At 43.4% G+C, this 13,326-nt stretch overlaps 1 protein-coding gene across 1 annotated transcript in view; it reads right to left on the bottom strand.

Annotated features, from left to right (window-relative positions):
- LOC136876970 (probable peptidoglycan muropeptide transporter SLC46) overlaps nucleotides 1–13,326 on the bottom strand; it is a 159,367-nt gene that overhangs the window by 55,357 nt on the left and 90,684 nt on the right. The window lies entirely within an intron of this gene.

The raw sequence follows: 13,326 nt of genomic DNA, 5'->3' as shown, positions 1-13,326 counted from the left end.
GTAAGTGGCTCAGACAGTAGAACGCTGGCCTTCTGAGCCCTAGTTGACGGGTTAGATTCCTGCTCAGTCCGGCGGAATAAGACTGCTTTTATGCTTCTGTATTCTGTCGTGTAGTGTGTAGCAACGACAAATTATTGTGCATCCTCAACTAAACTTGGAATAAATTCTTCCTTTTATGAATGTCGTAAACGACAAAGTGACGTTATCGAAAACCGCTTCGTAATTGCCGTCGCAGCGTAGCGCAACGTTCGACTCTAAGCAACACTGAAATTAGAGGCAGCTTACTACCTCATGGCAAAAACCTGCGCGAAGTCAAGAGCTTGGAGGGGAAAGGAGGGGAAGGAAGGTAGTGGATGGGGTAACTACTGCTGTGCTGATTACTTCACTTGAGGTATTATCCCGCAATTACGAGGAGCTGACGTGAACTCTTCTGCAGCAACTAGCCAAGTGAACGTTCCTCCCCTCTCACTTACGCTGCAGCACATCGATTCGCCCGCATACGAAACTCCTTGTTGCCCGCAGCTAATGTTGTGGACCAATAGATAATAATCTTCGTCTAATTGTGTCATTTATGTATACGTATTTTGTCGTGCTAGTTCATTGTCACCGGACGAGTTGGCCGTGCGCGTAGAAGAGCGCGGCTGTGAGCTCACATCCAGGAGATAGTGAGTTCGAATCCCACTGTCGGCAGCCCTGAAGGTGGTTTTCCGTTGTTTCCCATTTTCACACCAGGCAAATACTGGGGCTGTACCTTAATTAAGGCCCCGGCCGCTTCCTTCCAACTCCCAAGCCTTTCCCATCCCATCGTCGCCATAAGACCTATCTGTGTCGGTGTGACGTAAAGCCCCTAGCAAAAAAAAAATTATTGTCAGTTGTGATTCGCAGTTGTCCAGCACGAGCTGTATCTGTTCGTCAGATATGGAGATATTTATTGATAAGATTTTTAAATACGTAGAATCTGAACCACAGAGAGGTAACTTTTCTTTTCAAAAATACAACAGGCATTTGAATGATTTGAACAGCAACTGTTTTGTTAAGAAGCAAGTCATTCGCTACCACGCCCAAGGTCTAAATTAAATTGTTTTTACAAGTAGAACTGTCTTATTTTCCTTTTAACTATCCAATCTTGTACAAGAAATGAACTTTCCTAATGTTATGTGTGAAACTGCTTGCAGACTGAACAATAAAATAGTTACTTTTGCTTGAAGCAATTTTTCAAATGATCATCTCACATTTCCTATTCTGAGTGATTAAATCTTTACATTCTTACCTTAGAAAAATGACTTTCATAGGTCAGTTTACTAGATAATAATATTCAAAAAGCCGGGCTGAGTGGCTCAGAGGGTTGAGGCGCAGTCCTTCTGACCCCACCTTAGCAGGTTCGATCCTGGCTCAGTCCGTTGGTATTTGCAGGTGCTCAAATGCGCCAGCCTTGTGTTGGTAGATTTACCGGCACGTAAAAGAACTCCTGGTGGCCTAAATTCCGGAACCTCGGCGTCTCCGAAAACCGTAAAAGTAGTTAGTGGGACGTAAAGCCAATACCAATATTATTATTATTAATATTTAGAAAGTACTTTCACAAATTACCAAAATACCACTAGATTGTTTTTTGCAGAAACCAATTGAGATTTGAGATACATGAGGTCAGCAATAATTTCTCCGACAGATTACTTTACTCGTTTGGCGGTTACGAGTAGAAGATACTTGTAGTTATTTAGCACATAGTACATAAACAATGTGTTTAACAGAGTTTCTAGTGTATGGCATAACAGAGATGTCGTTAAGTTCGAGCGTACGATGCAATGTACTTTGTTGTTGTTACATACAAGGTGTTCAGTACATCTTGGTTATCGTCCCGTGTCTGGCTTAAGTCTGGAAGTGATAGTGGTGTTGTTCATTGTTTTAAGGGTAGGTACAACAAGGCATCACCCTCTTTTAACGGTAATTAGAAATGAAAAAAGGAAGATGTCCGACACTTCGAAGAATCAAGGTGTGGGCTACAGAAAGAGAAGGGTCATAAAGGGTACACAATAAAAACCATCTTAGGCCCCATAGACGTAATACCATTGGGTCGGAAGAAAACAAAAGTTAACCAAGGAAGATTGGATCGGAAAGATGAAAGTGAGGAGCTGGCACAGGGGTCTCCATGGTCTTCAACCCACGCTTCTAAGTTGAACATCCACGCCGCTATTAGTTGCCTCTTACGACAGGAAGGGGATAACGTGGACTGGACGTATTCTTCTTATGTCTGATAACCTGTGTTGATATATATGTCGGTGTGTATGTGTGTTTGGTGGTGATTATTGTTTTACAAAGAAGTACAACTGGGCAACCAGCCCCTTTTAACCCTAATCATACGGAAGATGGAAGAGGCCTGACAATTCGAAGAATGAAGACGATATCGGCAAAAGAAAGGAATAAGAAAGACTTCTTAAACTTCACAAACTTAATACCATTGGGGTCGGAAAAGAACAATAGTTAACCAAGGGAGGTTAGATAGCAAAAATGAAAGAGAGGAGCCCGACACAAGTGGAAGCAACGTGAGACTCAGCTAGAGGAACCGTGGTCACCAATCCATGCTCCCAAGTTGAGAGTCCTCCTTTTAGTCACTTCTTAAGACAGGCAGGGAATACCGTGGATGTACTATATCAATCCCAAGCACTCCGTGTGTGTGTGTGTGTGTGTGTGTGTGTGTGTGTGTGTAAGAGAGAGAGAGGGAGGGAGAGGAGGGGGTGTTTGCGTAATTAATTTGGGCTAGAATGGGGGGAGAAACGACCGTGGCTTATATATTCTTGATGCCGCAGTAATTAGTTTGCACTTGAAATAGGAAACGAAATGCACACAAAGACCGGTCGAAAGTAATGTTATCTGAGGCTGAGTGAACCTCTCCTTCAAACCTGTATTAAGTTCGTGGCAGAGCTGGAGGCTACAATGATAACTCATAGAACACACTGTTGGAATATTTCCACTTTTTCTAATATGAAACTGGCACTGGTTTGGTAATTATCCGCTCGGATGTTAATTAAGGTCGCTGTCACACAGATCTCGGCAACGAGCACAGCCACGATAATGATCGACCGTTTTTTATAAGTCAGTGCACAGTGCCAGTGTATCTTGTTACACAAGACATTGCAGAAGCTACTACACAACAAATAATGTCAAATGTTACGACCTACTTACTACTTTTACCATTTTTGGAGATACACAGAAACCTAAACTTTATACCGCAGATGTTCTTTTACATGTAAATAAATCTACCAATACGAGGGTCACGTATTTGATCACCTTCAAATAACATCGGACTGAGCTGAGGTCGAACTCGGCACCTCAGACGCAGAATACTAGCGCTCTATTATCCAAGCCACTCAGTCTGGCCCAGACACACTTAAAACAACTCGTTATAATGGCGTGTGGCCTCCGGAGAGACCTGTTGCAGGTCTTGCAGGTTGACTCCCATTGGCGACCTGCGTGTCTGTGTGGATGAGGCCCTACCTAGGGTGAAATCCAATGCTGAAGATGGCGCAAATACTCTGTACCCGAGCCAGAGGATATAACCAATGAAGATTAAAATCCCAGAACCAGCCAGAAATCAAACCCGGTACCTCTCGAATCAAAGGCCAACATGCTAACAAGTTAACCACGGAGTCGGATCATACACCATTATAATTCCTATAATTTAAACCGGACATTATGAATGTAATAATAATAATAATAATAATAATAATAATAATAATAATAATAATAATAATAATAATAATACCGGACAAGTGGCCGTGCGGTTAGGCTCACGCAGCTGTAAGCTTTCATTCGGGAGATAGTGGGTTCGAGCTCCTTTGTCGGCAGCCCTGAAAGTGTATTCCCGTGGTTTTCCATTTTCACACCAGGCAAATGTTGGGGCTGTACCTCAATTAAGGCCACGGCCGCTTCCTTCGCACACTTTGCCCTTTCCTACCCCATCATCGCCATAAGACCTATATGTGTTGGTGCGACGTAAAGCAAATAATAATAATAATAATAATAATAATAATAATAATAATAATGATAATCCGTGGAGTTCAGGATGTCATATGATCCAGTAGATCGTAAAGTACTCAGCAACATTCTCCAGCAGTTCGAGTTGGATGACAAATCTCTGGCCATAATCAAGCAGACTCTTAGAGACGGCTTTTCTGAACTTGAATTAATGGGTGAACTCTCAAAATGTCCGGAACATTTGAGATAGAAAAGCCGGGCTGAGTGGCTCAGACGGTTAAGGCGCTGACCCTCTTAACCCCAACTTGGCAGGTTCGATCCTGGCTCAGTCCGGTGGTATTTGAAGGTGCTCAAATACGACAGCCCCGTGTCGGTAGATTTACTGGCACGTAAAAGAACTCCTGCGGGACTAAATTCCGGCACCTCGGCGTCTCCGAAGACCTTGAAAAGTAGTTAGTGGGACGTAAAGCAAATAACATTAATTGTGATAGAAAATGGTCCGTGGCAATAAGACGGTCCTTCACCATTCATATTTAAATGCATCCTAGAAAAGTTCGTCAGAAATTGGAGATCAAGAATTAAAAAATGTAAGACCCAAAATGGGATGAAAACTGGTTGAGGAAAAAATGCGCTCATGTTCGATTGTTTAGCCTTCGCGGGTGATGTAATACTTCTGGCAGACAACCTCCCCACTATCATGAAGCAGGTTGAAGATATAAGCGTGGATGCCAAAGCTCAGTTAAGAATTTCGATTGAAGACGGCACATACAGGGTGATTCATAAGTTACTACACAAACTTTATGGGTGTAATGCAGAGGTAAATTTAAGACAAAAATATTATTTGAAACGTCTTCTTCTTCTTCTTCTTCTTCTTCTTCTTCTTCTTCTTCTTCTTCTTCTTCTACCGCTTTCTCCCACGTCTGTGGTGTCGTGGGTGCGAACAGTGTTAGACATGGAATTTTATCCTGTTTTACGGCTGGATGCTCTTTTTAACGCCAGCTCTATGTGGAGGGATTTAATAACTATTGCGTGTTTCTGTGATGGTTGGTAGTGTTCCGCGTTAACTGAATATTAAGAAGAAAGTGCTGATAAACACAAACATACCGTCCCTGAGCTAGAATAATTAATCAGACGTGATTAAACTGCACAACTCGGCCGGGAATCGAACCCTGGACCCTCTGAACCGAAAGCCTCAGCGCTGACCATTCAGCCAAGGAAGCTGTTTGAAACGTTTACTGAAAATGCTTTATTTCATAGTTGTGATGCAGTATGTCCTATCTTGCTAGGCATTCAAAAATGAACCATAAGAGCCTTCAGATGTGTCATGGTCGCCTACGTAGCGATTCAAAATTGCCCAGAATTAAGAGAAAACTCAATCCGTGTGGCTTATGGAAGAGAATTCTAACACGCTCAGATTACATGTGATGTCAATTAAAATCTTGTAAATTTCCCTGCTGGGTTTTACCTCATCATTATGTTTATTTCTTAAGAGTTTGTTCTGTTCACTAACTACTCCAGTGCAAGAGATGTATTTTTAAAAATTCCTTTGCACACCCCTCTATAAACAGTTGATCCCTACAAGAACTGGACTTGTACACTGCATGTAGGTCTGAACGAGATCTGTGACATCCCAACAGCGTTGCCAACCTCTGAGATGGTCAGGATCGTACAATAACTCCCAAAAGGATCGTATTTTTTCAAGAGAGGATCGTACTACTTAAACTAACCCTAAAAATATTTGCTTTTTGAGTCTATTTACAGACGCAATAGTTCACTTACGCAGCAGCTTACTTCTCAGGAATCTACCTGGTTCGATTCTTGGTTAATAATATATTTCCGAAAAACCGAGTACCTCTGTACTGTACTGTACGTTCCGCAATGACCTATAACACAATAGCTAGGAGTCCCTCTGCTGCAACTCCACATTTAAACAGGTTAGGATGAAAAATAAATATGCCATTGTGCTCATATGTGGGACACAGTATAAGGATACGAAAATAAATTTTACTTAGATTACTCACGAATAGGTTAATTTGTAAATAAGTAGTCAACATGAGATATAAAGTCACTGAAGTACCTTACCTCATAGCTGTAAATCGTCTTCATCATGATCATTTCTTCTATGGAACCTCTAGGCACATTCACAGCAGAAGATTCTGAAGCACTTGAATTGCTGGTTGATTATACAACTCTGCTTTAGCCATACTTCTGAGCATGTTCTCCGATGGTTTGAAATCTACTCAGCAAGCATCTATTCGCCGTAGAAGAATTCGTGTTGTTTGACTTTGATGAGATTAGTTTTGCTGAATATTCTTTCACAATCAGTTTCTGAGTGAGGGAGTGATGACACAGAGAGTGTAAATGATGGAAGTACGGTAATCTCACATTCACCAGAGGTGTTTTTCACTTCCTGTGTAACTTAGCCCAAAAGTAATCTACTTCAGAGCAGGCTTTAACATCATCATTGACGTTGACAAAGGGAATTTCCTCCTGTCATCGTCTATCTGCTGAAGGCGAATGCTATGATCCACTGATTACAGTACAGGCGCAAGGCGGTGAAGTAACTCAGAAAGGAAAGAGCCCATTCTTGGTAAATACCCTTTGGAAATCTCATTATTTGAAAAACCTCTCCCTCTCTTTCCAACTTGTCACGTATGATAGAACATTACTTGCACGAATAAAAGAAGGAACAAAAATCTACGCATTTTTCAGAGGAAACAAAACAAAATTTACGATACGTCATAGGATCTTACATTAGGCGAACGATTCGCGGGTTGGATCGTATGATAGTACTCAGCATCGAATTATCGTACATGTACGATCCAGATCGTACGGTTGGCAACGCTGCATCCCAAGAGCAGTACGACGACGAGCAGGTCTCTGTCTGGACTTCCGTGGACGTAACTTTGAACATGCATTGGGTAGAACTGTACGTAGTTTGTATTGAATTTGTGATCCTTTTGCTTAGTTTAAATATTTTCTCTTCCTTTCTTAATCCTTGACCATCCAGGGTTGGTTTTTCCTCCAGACTCGGTGAGGGATCCCACCTCTACTGCCTCAAGGTCAGTGTCCTGAAGCGTGAGACTTTGCGTCGTGAATACAACTGAGAAAGAGGACCAGTACCTCGCCCAGGCGGCCTCATCTGCTATGCTGAACAGGGGTATTGTGGAGGGATGGGAAGATTGGAAGGGATAGACAAATAAGTGGGAAGGAGGCGGCCTTGGCGTTAAGTTAGGTACCATCCCTGCATTTGCCTGGAGGAGAAGTGGGGAAACCACGGAAAACCCTTCGAAGATGGCTGAGGTGGGATTCAAACGAGATGACCTCCCGAGGCTGGGTGGACCCCGTTACAGTCCTTGTACCACTTTTCAAATTTCGTGGCAGAGCCGAGATTGAACCCGGGCCTAAGGGGTTGGCAGCTAATCATACTAACCACTACACCACAGAGGCGGACTTAGTTGAAATCTGGGAAGAATTAATTGTGTCGTGTTTGTGTTACACTGAGTAGAGATCCCTCATTTAATAAAATCTGTCTGGGAGGAATGTATTTTTTATGTATGTGTTGCATAGTTCCGAAATGGAACAGTTTTAGAAAAAGATGTATTTAACATCTTAGTCTTCTCTTACCCCTACATTAAACCCACAAAGATTGTATAGTGACTTACGAACCATCCTGTATACAGGGTAGTCATAACGTGTACCGGGTATATGTGCGTGAGATGGTTGATCATACTGATAAATAATTTGAAAAAAGATCATTCAATATATCGCATCGTTGTCATTTCATAAGATGCAAAAGTTAGCCAATGAGATCGTTTCGCGGGCGAATTCAAATGGGCTTTGCGAGGCGGTGTTGCTAAATTTGCACGGGGCTTAAAATCAGCTTTAGAGTACCCACTGAAGAAAAAAAAAAGAACTTCGCCAGGAGAGTGATTTGAACGCGGATCTCCGAGCTGACTGCATTGCGCCATAGCAAGTACTGGATTGTGACACCGGCTGGAACCGACGGTGTGTTTGTGTTTGATGCTGATTTTTCGAAATGGGTCTCAAGCCGGTTTTAGGCCATGTACAGATTTAGCAACACCGCGTCGCAAAGCCCATTTAAATTCACCCGCGAAGCGATCTGATTGGTTAACTTCAGCAGCTGATAAAATTAAAATGGCACGAGATATCGATTTTTTCCTTCACATTATTTATCAGTACAACCAACCCTCTAACACTTATTTACCTTGTTCACGTTGTTTCCGACTACCCTGTACAGATTCAACAATGGAAATCCCGGGAACAGAACTGAAGCTAAATTTGGTAAAATCCAACGTGTTCAGAAATGTAAATACTTGGGAAGAAATCTCACACCCTCTCTTCTCCACTCTCCTTATGGGAATGAAAAACGGGCACTAAAAGAAAGGGTGAGGAGGACGGAAAGGACTTTCAGACTATATTATGGAAATTACAAATCAAAGTCCACCTCCATTCAACAGTGGTTGGAATGGAGTGTATCTATGCGGGGGAAACCTTAACATAGATGGTGGATCCAGTCATTGATATAGGAGAAAAAAGATTCCTTAAAAACAAATTGGGTTCAAAGAAGTCACTACAGGAGCGATCCGTTTTCCACTTGCAACCAGCTAGTAACACTCACTGGTCCAAGTACAGTTCTGAAGATATGGTCGTTTCTACGTCGAAGTATGTGAGACAGCATTCGCTGATCGCGCGAGTTGGCCGTGCGGTTACGGCGCGCACCTGTGAGCTTGCATCTGGGAGATAGTGGGGTTCGAACCCCACCGTTGGCAGCCCTGGAGATGGGTTTCCGTGGTTTCCCATTTTCACACCAATCAAATGCTGGGGCTGCACCTTAATTAAGGCCACGGCCGCCTCCTTCTCATTCCAATCCCATTGTCGCCATAAGACCTGGGTGTGTCGGTTCGACATAAACCAAACTGTAAGCACTTGCTGACTTTCTTAGAGACCGTGCCATAATATACCATAAAAATGTCCCGCAGGTGTGCCAAAGGATTGTGGAAGGTGGAGAGAATTCAGTTCAGTGGAATTAAAGTAATATTAAACTGTGGTGTCCCAGTGTTGTTTGGTATTGTGATGCGTTGTGTTTGCATAGAAAGATGAGTATAATAAGAAAAATACCCCGTCCCTGAGCCAGAGGAATTAAGCAAATGTGACTAAAACCTCTGTCCCGACATCCTAATCGAAATCAGGCCCATCTAAAACGGAGGCTGCTGCGCTGACTATTTAGCCATTCTTCGAAGGATCGAATTTTTTCTCTTATGATTAGAATTATGGTCCGCCTCTGTGGTGTAATGGTTAGTGTGATCAGCTGCCACTCGCAGAGGCCCGCGTTCCATTCCTGGCTCTGCCACGAAATTTGAAAAGTGGTACGAGGGCTGAAACGGGGTCCACTCAGCCTCGGAAGGTCAACTGAGTAGAGATGGGATCAATTCCCACCTCAGCCATTCTGGAAGTGGTTTTCCATGGTTTCCCACTCCTCCTCCAGGCAAATGTCGGGATGGTACCTAACTTAAGGCCATGGCCGCTTCCTTCCCTCTTCCTTGTCTATCCCTTCCAGTCTTCCCATCCCCCCGCGAGGCCCCTGTTCAGCATAGCAGGTGAGGCCGCCTGAGCGAGGTACTGGTCATCCTCCCCAGTTGAACCCCCACACCCAGAGCCTGAAGCTCCAGGACACTGCCCTTGAGGCGGTAGAGGTGGGATCCCCCGCTGAGTCCGAGGGAAAAAGCGACCCTGGAAGGTAAACAGATAAAGAAGAAGATTAGAATTATGAGGGGATGAGGTTAATGCCGTATTTACTCTTGAAGCTAGAATTACCACCATCGCAGAAGCGTTAGCCTAATAGTTCTTTAATTGAATATGATCATGATAAATTAATCCATTGCCATTAGGCGGTACATCTATTCATATTCCAAAGAAAACCAATAATGAAAATCTCGGTTGTGCGGCCTGACTTTGCATTTTAACATAACGTAGTCGGTTAGTTTGCAGAATACTAGCTTTATATCTAGGGACAGATCCAAACATTCAACTAGATGAATTGGAAGAATTCCATTTTTTTAATAATAGCTACTTAATAATATTTTGATAATATTTTTGGAGAAATACTGACTCGCAGCACTTATATTATGAAGAGCGAGAATTTCTGGACAATATTCGCACAATATTGAACTTTAGATAACAGATTCTTACCGTCCAAAGTTCGAAGCTAAAATGCAGTATTTCACTTAGAGGTTTTTGCAGGTGCAACGTAGTGCTCTTCAGTTCAGAGGTACCCGGGTTCTGTTCCCGACCAGTTTGGAAGTTTTAACCTATAATGGTTAATTCTCTTGGCTCGGGGACCAGGTGTTTGTGTTGTCACCAACATCCCTGAAACTCTCATACCACACACAGCATTATCTTCCACCACAATAATACGCAGTGTCCTATAAACGACAGATGCCACCCACCCTCGTCGGAGGGTCTGCCTTACAAGGGCTGCACTCGGTTAAAGAAAACCACACGAAATTATTATTACCTTTAAAAAAACTCTCTGAGTATTGCGTACTTCAACAAGGTACAGTACCGTGAGAATCAATCAGAACACGAAGACGTTCATCATTTTCTCACGTCAGCCTCATATCTGTATATTTACTGGCACGTAAAATAACTCCTGCGAGATAAAATTCCGGCACCTCGGCGTCTCCGAAAACCGTCAAAAATAGTTAGCAGAAAGCAAAAACCATAACATAATTATTAATCATGTTTCCAGTTGTTAGCAGTATTGTGTTTTACTCTTTGCTTATTCTAACCCACGCACTTTCTAGTGTTTGCTTCTTAATTTCACAGCGTAGTTGTTTTGAGGAAAGTTTGTTCAAATGTGCGATATTATTTTCAGCCGCTTTACTTTGATGCTGAAAATGAAAAAATGAAAACCTACAACCTGTTTTCCAGTCATTGACCGGGTCAGGAATGGAATGAATGAAGCAGATATAGGCTATTAGTACGATGGGGTCGCCACTCCCAAAGTGATTTAGTAATGACTGATAGATGCTATGAAATGAGAATGGAGAGTGTTGCTGGAATGAAAGATGACAGGGAAAATCGGAGTACCCGGAGAATAACCTGTCCCGCCTCCGCTTTGTCCAGCACAAATCTCACATGGAGTGAGCGGGATTTGAACCACGGTATCCAGCGGTGAGAGGCCGGCGTGGTGCCGCCTGAGCCACGGAGGATTCGCTATCCTTGTGAAATTCGTAATATCCTTCTTGAATGGATACGGTTCCCAGGAAGTGCAGTGATATTATGACACTATCACAAAATACTTCCTTGATGCAGTAGAGAAGGCTCTGTAAATAGAACTTATCAGCAGCGCAAACCTACTAGCTCTATTTTAACCAAGAAAAAAGGATGAAACTGTAACAGAACAAAAAACTCCTTCAATCAATGACGACTTTCACCTAAATCTAACTAACCATTTCTCTCGTTGATGTGAATTTAGCTCGTTAGGGGGATCAAGGATTTAATTGGAAAATAAGAACTACCGGTAAAGTAAACTCGTCTCCTCATCCTGATGTGGTGCAGCTCTTTTCAGGCACACCTTCAATTGAGGTGAGTTGCATGCACCATTTCAACCACATACCAGCCCTCCTTCCATTCTTAAATTTCTAGCAGTACCGGGAATCGAATCCGGGCCACCGAAGACGGCAGCTAATAACACTTTTTTTTTTGCTAGGGGCTTTACGTCGCACCGACACAGATAGGTCTTATGGTGACGATGGGATAGGAAAGGCCTAGGAGTTGGAAGGAAGCGGCCGTGGCCTTAATTAAGGTACAGCCCCAGCATTTGCCTGGTGTGAAAATGGGAAACCACGGAAAACCATCTTCAGGGCTGCCGATAGTGGGATTCGAACCTACTATCTCCCGGATGCAAGCTCACAGCCGCGCGCCTCTACGCGCACAGCCAACTCGCCCGGTGCTAATAACACTAACCATTACGCTACGGAGGCGTACCGGTACTGACCTAACAATTCAGCATTTCCCACATGGATGAACAGAGGTGAGATTTTGCAGTCGTTTCTCGTTTCCAGGAGCTGAAGTCATCTACTGAATGTCTTCACATATTGTCTTTGCGCCTGCGACAACCGCTATGTGACGAAGCTCTTGGAAAAATACTGACCCGCAGCACAAATCTCATTTTAAAAAAATTCTTTGAGTATCATCGCTCAATATTGAACCTTAGATAACAGATCCTTCGTCCGCCTCTGTGATATTGTGGTTAGCGTGATTAGCTGTTACCCCCGGAGGCTCGGTTTCGATTTCCACCTCAGCCATTCTCGAAGTGGTTTCCCGTGGTTTCCCACTTCTCCTCCAGGAAAATTCCGGTATGGTACCTAAGGCCACGGCCGCTTCCTTCGCTCTTCCTTGTCTATCCCTTCCAATCTTCCCATCTCCCCCCCCCCAGCATAGCAGGTGAGGCCGCCTGGGCGAGGTACTGGTCCTACTCCCCAGTTGTAACCCCCGACCCAAAGTCTGAAGCTCCAGTACACTGCCCTTGAGGCGGTAGAGGTGGGATCCCTCGCTGAGTCCGAGGGAACAACCAACCCTGGAGGGTAAACAGATTAAGAAGGAAAGAAAGATAACAGATCCTTACCAGCCAAAATTCTGAAGGAAAAAAACAACCAAACATCACTGCGCAACAGCCCCAAAAGGCCATGGCCTACCATCCCGAAGGCCTGCAGATTACGAGGTGTCGTGTGGTCAGCACAACGACTCCTCTCAGCCGTTATTCTTGGCTTTCTAGACCCGGGCCGCCATCTCACCGTCAGATAGCTTCTAAATTATAATCAAGTAGGCTGACGAGGGGAATCCGCCAAGTGCAACAACCCGCTTTCCCAGAAACGTCTCAGTGAGAGAGGAATCGGAATAAGGGGACACATGTTCCGGCTTATCCGTAGACACTCGACCGTTTCCAAGAACATTACGGTCGAAGATTCCGACATGATTTATGTGCCTTTTAGCGCGTAACAAGTTCAACTGACGTAGTGGCGCAGCGGCTACCACCGCAGCTTCCCACTTTTGAACCCCGTGTTCAACTCCCAATTAACAGTTGATTTTGTTTGTTTGTTTGTTTGTTTGTTTGTTTCATTTATCTACTTATGTCCATTGACGATTACTACACGAATGTTTATTACCAAGTTAATGGATAAACGGGTGTTATGGTGATTGTAAAATTACAACTGGGTTTCACAAAAAGTGTTATGCGTTTATTCTATAGCCTATAGCCTATATAATATATGTGTATGTGTGTGTTATTTTTCAGGGATTACAATATTTTGTAAGTTCATTCTTATA

Source organism: Anabrus simplex, chromosome 7 (genome assembly GCF_040414725.1).
Source record: "Anabrus simplex isolate iqAnaSimp1 chromosome 7, ASM4041472v1, whole genome shotgun sequence".
NCBI classification, from domain to species: Eukaryota; Metazoa; Arthropoda; class Insecta; order Orthoptera; family Tettigoniidae; genus Anabrus; species Anabrus simplex.
Note: the sequence above shows the minus strand (reverse complement) of the source record. Positions and strands in the feature narration are given on the sequence as shown.